Below are 8,219 nucleotides of genomic sequence, written 5' to 3' on the forward strand. Positions count from 1 at the left end.
CTGTCAAACCACATTCTTATCCTTTTAAGTCCACCTATCCAATCCATCTCTCTCCAATTTAGAGAGAAGGATGTTGTGGGGAACCATGTCAAAGGCTTTACAGAAATCCAGATAAATTACATCTGTAGCCCTTCCCTTGTCCACTGATGGAGTGTCTCCATCATAGAAGGCCACTAGATTGGTCATGCAGGACTTGCCCTTGGTGAAGTTGTGCTGGCTGTCTCAGATCACCTCCTGTCTTCCATGTGCCTCAGCAGAGCTTCCTGGAGGATCTGCTCCATGATCTTCCCAGGCACAGAGGTGAGTCTGACAGGTTGCTAGTTCCCAGGGTCCTCCTTTCTTCTCTTTCTAAAGATGGGGACAATGTTTCCATTTTTCCAGTCAGCTGGGACTTTACCTGACTGCCATGACTTTTTGAATATCATGGAGAGTGTCCTGGAAACTCCATCAGCCAATGACTATGGGATGCATCTTATGTAGTCCCACAGACTTTTGTACATTCAGGTTCCTCAGGTAGCCATGAACCTGGTCTTCTCTTAGAGTGGGAAGGACTTTGCTCCCCCAGTCCCCATCCTGCTGTCCATCCACTCAAGAGGTGTGGGGAGAGAGGTTGCCATCAAAGACTGAGGCAATGAAGTTAAGCACCTCAGCCTTCTCCTCATCCATTGTTACGAGTTTTCTAGTACTGTTTATCATTACACCTTCTTTGACCTTCCTTTTCTGATTAATGCCTGTAGCAGTCCCCTACGATAATGTCACCTGTCCCTGCCCTCCCTTTAATCCTGACCGATAAGCTCCTAGTCAGCTCCTCATCCCTCCCCAGGGGAAACTCCATTCACTCCAGCTGCTCATTTATATAGTCTGTTTAATGTACCAGTAGAAGCCCTTCCTGCTATTCTTTGTGTCCCTTGCCAGGTTTGGTTCCAACTTTGCCTTGGCCTTCCTCACTGTCCTGGTTTAGGGCAAGTTTGGGAGATAACCCCCAAAGGGGCTTCTCTACGAAAGCAGATTCTCATCCCTACACAACCAAACTTTATACTCTTTCCAGGTTACCTGTCCTTGTTTTCACTGCCTGTGCATTTGCTTCTTCCCTTTGTTTTTACTCAGCCATGCCAGTCTCTTGCCTTCATTGTCTGATTTCTTGCTCCTGGGGATTGCTGGTTCTTGTGCTCTATGGTAAACCAAAAGCCATGCAAGCAAAGCAAATCAAAGAATTCATTCACTACTTCCCATCGGCTTTATATCCTAAATATGATGTCATATGGTATGGAATATCCCTTTGATCAGTTGGGGTCAGATGTCCCACCTGTGTTCCCTCCCAGTTTAATTGTATCCCAGCCAAAACGAGTGCAGTGACACAGCTGGGCCTTGCGAAATTAAATCTGAAAGCAAAGGTTCTGTCATAAACACATCTGAGAAAAATTGCATTGCCTGATCATTACAAGTTCTCAAATCATAATCATGACAACTTACTTAAACTACATGAGAAAATATGTACCTTATAAAACTGAGTTAGAGCTCTTTTTTTTTTTTTTCCTCAAATCAGAAGTTATATTGGCCAGAGGTTGCTATTGCCAACACAACTGGTGACTAGTCAAAAGTCTTATGAATCCTGTGGTTTAGATGTTGTATTACTGAATGACACATTTATCCAGAGTTGGCACAACTCTTAATATAAAAGTGGGGTGCCAGATAAGACTGTGGCTTAGTTGTGGGTGTGGCTATTTTACTATATGCAGATAGAACTAAGTTGATCCTAGGAACAATATATATTAGTATAGATGAAGTGGTACAACCTCCCTAATGTGAATTCCTCACTACTGGTATGACTTCATATCAGGATAAAATACTTAACCTTTGTAAATGACTTCTATGGTACTGTTCCTTGGAAAACATTGAAGAGTGTAATATTATGCAAGTGGCAGATCCTATTAAGGACTAATTCTCAGTTTTATTTAATGAAATTCTTTTCACTGTGTCCTTCAGGACCTTAGCTCTAGCAGAGCTCAACATATTCTTTAGCATTTCTATATTATTTTACTACTCTATAGTAAACAAATGCTGATTATTAAATTCCTATTTAAATTATTCATTGCTGTCTGCCACAGGGAAATACAGGCACGAATGATCAGAATTTGTAATGCTGAGCTGTGTGTAGTGTGTGTGTTTTCCAAAAGCTTGGTAACTTTTATTGTATCTTACTAGTGTTAGAATAGATCATTCAGTGTTTGAATTGGCATACTGTACTGGCAACTTAATGTGTAAACTTCCTATTTCTCTCTAACATTTTCAGTTGTAAGGCGGCACTGGAGGGGTTCATATGTCTATTTGTTTTAATTTAGTTTGGTTCTAATCAACAAAACATAAAGGGAGGAAAAATATCTAGTTTTTCAGGCCCTTGGATGTAGTGTAGAAAATTGTGCATTTTGCATCATCTATCAGTTGATGACAGTTTGTCACACTGTTCCACTGAATTTGATGAATTTTCTTCAGGATGTAAAATGCTGCACAGTGTGATGTTGAACAGTGTGCACATGATGTGTGTGTGTAAACTAAAAAAACTGTGTCACATGCCATTTTGTTCACATTCTTTTTTCTTTTTTTGACATAGGAAAAGAAATCTAATATATATATTGAGGGGGAAAAAAAGATGGATTCACAAGATTGTGTCCCAACAAATTCAAAACAAGATATGAGCCATCACATAAAGGGTAACGCTGGTAAACATTATCTTTGTGGCTATTGTGCAGCCTTCACCAATATAGTAGTCACCTTTCCCATCCAGAAGGTCCTCTTTTGACAACAGTTGTATGGCTTGAAAACAAAGGATGCAGTACATTAGCTACAGAAAGATGGAATTCGAAATCTCTATCGTGGAATCCTTCCTCCATTAATGCAAAAAACAACTACCCTGGCTCTAATGTTTGGCTTGTATGAAGATTTCTCCTCCTTGCTCCATAGTCACACAAGTGCACCTGAACTTCTAACTTGCAGCATGGCAGCAGTGCTTGCAGGGACCACAGAAGCCCTTCTTACACCTTTTGAACGAGTCCAGACTTTGCTTCAAGACTACAAACATCATGACAAATTTACAAACACTTACCAGGCTTTCAAGTTACTAAAAGTCTATGGTATTAGAGAATATTCTTGGGGTTTGGTGCCTATTCTGCTCCAGAATGGAAGCAGTAATATCCTCTTCTTTGGCCTATGAGGACCTATCAAACATTGTCTGCCTGAAGCAACTTCTTATAGCACTCACTTGGTCAATGACTTTATCTGTGGCGGGCTGTTGGGTGCCATACTAGGATTCTTATTTTTCCCAATGAATGTTGTAAAAACTCGCATGCAATCTCAAATTGGTGGCGAATTTCAGTCTTTTTCAAGAGTTTTTGTGACAATATGGCTAGAACGTGATAAAAAAATTGATGCATCTTTTCAGAGGAGTCCATCTGAATTACCATCGTTCTGTCCTGTCCTGGGGCATAATCAATGCAACATATAAATTCTTGCTAAAGCTATTATGAGAAATGTTACCTTCCTTTGAAGCACCTCTATTCACTTGGGTATTTGTACATTTTAGGTCACTTTGTCTCTGGAAATAGGTTAATTTATGGAACTTTTTGTGAATAACATGAAGTACCACAAAACTTGGAGAGAATTCAAAGCAGCCATTACATTTCAGTAGGGAGATGGATGATATTGTTAGTGGCTGCTTAGTGTGGAAGGTAATTAGTCTTATGAATAACCTTGAGTATTTATGGGGTAAATAGCAATATATCTAAATCTTGATGCAATTCAATATACTTCTAAACAAGTTAAAGTATTTATATACTGGTGGATAAATTTACCCATAGTGGAATAACTAGACAAATGCAAAGTAAAATATAATCTGTATATTGGTCTAGTAGCTTATTCTATAATTTCCAATATTTCCCAATACTCATAATCAAATTTTATGCTGTGCATTGTATAATTTGAAAATAAAGAAGGAGCCAATGAAAGCTAATTCTTTTGTTTGAAACACTACAGAGGGTTAAAAACTGAGCTTCCAAATGTCTTGGGGCTCTGAATTATCTTTGGAGTTTAAACAGAAGCTGCCAATTTTTGATTAGGATGACTTTCTTTCTGAACCTCAAGTTTTAAACTGAGCCTACACAAACTATTTTGTCAACCATTTTACCACTCAGCTTTAACATGAGCATCATCTCATTCATCAATAGCTACTGAATATTAAACTTCAGTGTAAACTGACCAAGTGCAAAGTGGGATTGTGCCTATGTATGAGTGTGCCTTGAAATGGAAAGGTGGAAGGAGCAAGACAGCAATTTTATCTCAAGCTTTAAAAGTGTTACTTGTTGAAAAACCTATTTGCAAATTTGGTATACTCAAGTTTTCTGCTTTTGTATTGCTTTGTTTCTGTTGCAAACAAAAAACTGATCTCACTCTAATGTTCAAACAGTAATACATCTTCCTTTGATTAGCAAACTACTTGATTTACAGCTTTTTTTTTCTTTTGCAAATTATTTTTGTTTAATTTGTGCTGTGACAGAATTTTATATCAGCACTGACCAAGTGAGATTTCTGGGTATAAGCATTTAAGGCCTTAAAGGGAAAGCAAGCATAACTACCAAACAGGTGACTGTCTTAATTCTTTCTTAGTTCTTTTTTCTTTATTTGGTGGTGTGTTATTCTTGAAAAGTTTATGAAGTATTCTTTGTTTTGGATTTGGGGGCAGGAAAACTTTCAGAAACTATTTTTAATTGTTCTTTTCCTATGTTTTAGGCCCTGTATAACTATCAGTGGTAATACAGTAAAACAATAAAAGTAGTTGTGTGGCTAATAACTTACACTTCAAGCATTTGTAATTTGGTTAACAGATAACAAAATGCAGTAAAGACAGGGGTGTGGTCAGCTGCTATGCATAAAGGTTACTTGCATGTTTCATTCACCAACAAAGAGAAAGTTGTAAAAGGGTATTAGCAGACATAAACATGACCCAAATTGAATCCTAGAGTGAGGAAGAAAACAACCAAAGAAGCCATCAACATGAGCATCATATTCCTCATGGCTATGGAGAGCAGTAAAAGAGCAAGCATAACACCAGGGAAAGGAACAGAAACTAAGAAGGGTGGGGGTGTGGGGGTGTGTGTGTTGCAATTTGAAACACATGATTCTTTCTTTTCATGTAACAATTAGATCCAGACTAATAATGATTAGACTCTCAAGTTTTTAATTATACTAACAGTAAATTTTTGGTTTAACTTATGCATATCAGTGCCTTAAAGAACCTAGAAATGAAACAACACACTTTTGAGATAATATTAGTATAGGAGGTAATATAAAGGTTGGTCTTTATTGGAGGCCTCCAGGGGTAGATATGGAAAATGTCCACAAAATGCCCACCTCCACACAGGGTGAATACAGTTTTATAACTTTAGCAAATTAGCATAATTGACAAAAATCACCAGAGACATAAGTGGTTAGGCAATTTCCCTCCAGTTCAAGTCCCTTCTAAATCCTCCCCACTCAGATGGGAAGTAAACTTTGTTTATGAAAATGTGTCTCGAAGAGCTGGACTCAACCTTGGTTCCCAGGAAGAACCAAGATAGGATTGGGACCTATGTGATTTGCCTTTCTGCCTATCAGAGTTGGAAAAAGTACTGGGGCTAGCCAGGAACTATATAACTACACAACAATAGAGCTAGAATATGTGTGTAAAGAATATAGAGAATATATAAGCAAAAATCATTCTGGCAGCATTTCCCCCTTTAGTCTTGTCTAGTCTCTACTCTTTACATTGAACCACAGCATTGCATCATACAGCCAGCTATTATGCAAAGACTAACTACAGATACCAGTAGTATGAATGGTTCCTTTTATCCAGGCCCAGTTCGGTAACCATGAAGTGAGTGTATGGAAGGTATATTCAAAGTTCAATGAACCTTTTTAAAGTTACCCGATGTAGAATTTGAGTTTGCTTCCAAACTTCAACCAAATCCTTATTAATTCTTTGACTCTGATCTGCATGAGAACAACTAGTGCTAATGATTGTGCAGCTAGTAGGAAATTGAGAGTCATTCTATTTTGTAAAAATATACCAGATAAATCATGGATTTCTTCTTGTAAGGCTGAAATTGCATCTGAAATTTTCTTTTCAATATGTTCAATAATCCTCAATATTATCAAATATTATTATGTCTGGAATTACAGCCCCAAGGGCACAGGCCCGATCTTTATCTAGGGGCAAAACTTACCAGGCCTGATGTTCACATATCCAATACCACCTTGACATGCCATTCTTATGAAGAGCTTTTGGATACATTTTGGACTAAAGCCACATGCAAATTTTGGGGCCAAACCTGAATCATGGTTACCAACTGTGCAGATAACAGGCACAAAAAGAACAATTTAAATCACATTATCCTGAATTGTCTTGGTTTTTGTTTTCCAGTTGTTTCAGGAGCAGAGGTCTTCTTAACTCTGGAGCAGTGAATTCAGGGTTCTCTCCCAGCAACTTCAGTTTTGGTAAGGGTAGACAGGACTTGGAATGGTCCTCTCCACTGTTCTTGGTTTGGTTTGATGCCTATATAACTTAGGTCAAAGTTACAAGGTGCTTATATAGGTTGAGTTATAAGATATCTATATAACCTGATACCTATATAACCTGAATCATAGCTTTTTATACCTATATATTACCTGATAAAAATAACTTTTTATACAATCTAATGGCTAATATATGGTTAACTAGTTGCTTAATGCTGAATAGACAAAAAAAGAAGAAAAAAAACTTGCCAGGTAGATAGCTTTAGAGATCAATAACTATAGTACTAATAAAAAATTGGCAAGTGCAAAGCCAATTAGCCACAAAATAAAGAATTTAGACCGGTTAGGACCAGAAAGACCAAGGAACACCATAACTGTGCATGCTCTTGAAGCGATACGTGGAATAAATAGACTCCACAACCTGATGTAGTTATGAAGTGGGTATGTATTGTCAGCAGGTGGCACAAGCGAGATAGCTCTCCTGAAAACTTGTGCCCCAAGCCCTGGTCTGAGCCATATCTTTATTCACAAAGGTGTTCCATATACATTACATTGCACAACCTTTCCATGCATATTCAACCCCTGGCCCCGCCTGTCCTCACTTCACATGGTAATTAGATCCACGCCCTTCTGAGCATGCGTTGTTTACAGTGGTGGTCTCATGGGAGGTCTTTGGCAGTCTCTGAGGCTGAAAGCCGTGGTCTTCCTCATATTTGAGCTTTTGAACTTTCTTCTTTGCGCGTGCACTTTGATCCCTTGGTGCTTATCTGAGTACATCTGTTGATTTTGATCAGCTTGGAGACAGAGGAGCCCCTTTATCTGGGTTTCTGCATTCCTTGGTCTTCTCACGGTATTGTTCTTTATTGCAGGAAGCTTCAGAAATTTGCATTTTCCTATGCCCTTTGTACCATGGCAGAGGTTTCTTAAGTAAAAGGTTAAAATTCAACACATAATTCTACAAGCTAAAATTTAAATGCTTAATTCATATTGCTAACTTTAGTGAACCCCCAAAACCTCCATTTCACTCTGAAGACAGAGTTGAAAAGTTCAAATGCAAAGAAGATCTTGGAAGCCTTCATCAAAGACCCCTGATGACCCCTACATTGGGAAGGTGCAAACGCAGTGCAAAAGAACTATCTAATAACCATGAGATCATACTACGTAAATTAGTTCCAGCATGTATATGATGATGTTATAGTGACATAGTAACACTAAGCAATACTTACTGTATAAATAAACCACAGCACTTGACAAAGGTGGGTGAGTTAGGTGGAACTATCCCCCTGTGAAAAACAAGTTTCACTCTTTAGAAATTTTTAATAAAAGTTTAATAACGGATAAAAGGGATAAAATTCAGTGCTGGGGTGCTTGGCTATCTGCCAAAAGCACACTGTTAGCTTAAAACAATGTCCTCTATATACTGTTATATTACAGAGTGTACATGCATATTCATAAGAGTTTATACATATTCAAACATTCTTGTGAGCTTAGGTGTTCCATGAATTTTTGCTTGGTTTTAACCTTTGACTTGTCTGCATGCCATCTTTCAGATTAAATCAATATATTTTATTTCTTCTCATGGTTTCATCCTGTTGTTTTTACACCCCCTGATAACAAGGAGTCATTACATTGGGTTCTGGTTTTTGTCACCGTTATATTATTATTCAGATAGTGTA

General features: G+C 38.0%; 1 pseudogene; it reads left to right on the forward strand.

Annotated features, from left to right (window-relative positions):
- Positions 1–2,650: 2,650 nt before the first annotated feature.
- LOC121362589 lies at positions 2,651–3,524 on the forward strand (annotated as a pseudogene).
- Positions 3,525–8,219: the final 4,695 nt, after the last annotated feature.

Source organism: Pyrgilauda ruficollis, unplaced genomic scaffold (assembly GCF_017590135.1).
Source record: "Pyrgilauda ruficollis isolate IOZ18807 unplaced genomic scaffold, ASM1759013v1 scaffold646, whole genome shotgun sequence".
In the NCBI taxonomy this organism is placed as follows: Eukaryota; Metazoa; Chordata; class Aves; order Passeriformes; family Passeridae; genus Pyrgilauda; species Pyrgilauda ruficollis.